Raw genomic sequence first — 2018 nt, 5'->3', positions numbered from 1 at the left:
TTGCTGGATCATCAAGCAGCTTTGCCCTTCAGGGTTTGGCTGCCCACCAGGTGTGGGAGTGAAGAGGGAGTTTTTTTTTCAGCTGGAGAAGCTGCTGAGCTGGGCCAGGATAGCTTTCCCCCTTAGGAAGCGACTTGGCTTGCTTTTGCTATTCCAGGAGCACCTTAAAGACCATGCAATTTCCATCGTAGAAGCTTGCAAGAGTGGAAGCTGATTAGGGTTGCCAAGTCTAATTCAAGAAATATCTGGGGACTTTGGGGGTGGAGCCAGGAGACATTGGGGCGCAGCAAGGCTGTGACAAGCATAAATGAACGCCAAGGGAGTTCTGGCCCTCACATTTAAAGGGACGGCACACTTTTTCAATGCCTTCCTTCCATAGGAAATAATGAAGGATAGGGGCACCTTCTTTTGGGGCTCATAGAATTGGACCCCCTGGTCCAATCTTTTTGAAACTTGGGGGGTATTTTGGGGAGAGGCACTAGATGCTACACTGAAAGTTGGTGCCTCTACCCCAAAAAACAGCCCCCCCACAGAGCCCCAGATACCCACAGATCAATTCTCCATGATTTTCTATGAGAATAAATCTCCATAGGGAATAATAGAGTTCCCAGCAGACATTTCCCTCCCCTCCCCCCGCTTTCTGATGACCCTGAAGCGGGGGGAGGGTCTCCAAACCGGGGGATCCCCTGCCCCCACCTGGGGATTGGCAACCCTAAAGCTGATATCTGACAAAGGGATCTTCCTTTGACTCTCAAAAGCTTCTATGCCCCCAAAATCTCATTGGTCCCCCTAAGGTGGTAAATCTGGGCTGAAATCTCGCTCTTCTCTGGCAAACCGAGGCAGCTGCCCTCTGAAATTCTCTCAAGAGGTAGGCCTTATTTTGGGCCGCAGCTTACAGGAGCAGAGCTCTAGGACCTCTCGGATTTTATTGTGCTCTTTCTTTCTTACAATCTGACCCCTCCAATACTTGCTTCTGGGCTCCATTGTTTAAACCCCCTTATGAGAATTTTGCTGAACTCTCAGATTTGACAAACTTTCTAATATTTCCCCCCACAAAAAAAGCAGGAAAAGAACAAAAACATCTAAAGCAGACCGATGGAAACCTTCAGCATGCCATTTGTGTGGCCACAGAGGAGAAAGTAATTTAAAAAGTCTGAGGGGAGCAATGTTCCTTCTAAGCTGTGGAGCAGGAGTGGCCAAACTTATTTAATGGAAGAGCCACATAAGAATAAACATTAGATGTTTGAGAGCCACAAGACAGGAAGGACAGAAGGCAAGTAGATGGGGGAAGGGGGAGAGAGGGGTGAACAGAAAGCAACTTTAACTTTAAATGTGTTCTCCAGACCACTGGCTGGCTTGGCTTGGAGAAGTGATTGAAAGAGACAAATGCCTTCTCCAAGATGGCTGATGCGATGGTGGGGGCCTCCAGAGCCACACAACATGAGTGAAAGAGCCACGTGTGGCTCCCAAGCCACAGTTTGGCGACCCCTGCTGTGGCGTCTTGTGAGCAAGAATTCTACTTCATGAACTACTGGTATTAAAATTGTCAGTTACTGCATAAATTAGTTTGCTCTGGGCCACTCTTCCTGAGCTAAGGCAAAAATGTGCGAGCCAGAGGCTAAAAAACTGAGCTAACTCACACTAACTCAGCACAGAGGGAACACTGGATGAGATTAAAGTTTTTTTTATGACAATTAAGAACATAAGAGAAGCCATGTTGGATCAGGGCAATGGCCCATCCAGTCCAACACTCTGTGTCACATAAGAACCTAAGAGAAGCCCTGTTGGATCAGGCCAGTGGCCCATCCAGTCCAACACTCTGTGTCACAGAAGAACATAAGAGAAGCCATGTTGGATCAGGCCAGTGGCCCATCCAGTCCAACACTCTGTGTCACAGAAGAACATAAGAGAAGCCCTGTTGGATCAGGCCAATGGCCCATCCAGTCCAACACTCTGTGTCACAGAAGAACATAAGAGAAGCCATGTTGGATCAGGCCAATGGCCCATCCAGTCCAACA

This window comes from Heteronotia binoei, chromosome 15 (assembly GCF_032191835.1).
Source record: "Heteronotia binoei isolate CCM8104 ecotype False Entrance Well chromosome 15, APGP_CSIRO_Hbin_v1, whole genome shotgun sequence".
Lineage (NCBI taxonomy): Eukaryota > Metazoa > Chordata > Lepidosauria > Squamata > Gekkonidae > Heteronotia > Heteronotia binoei.
The sequence above is the reverse complement of the archived record's forward strand: the minus strand, read 5'-3'. Positions refer to the sequence as shown.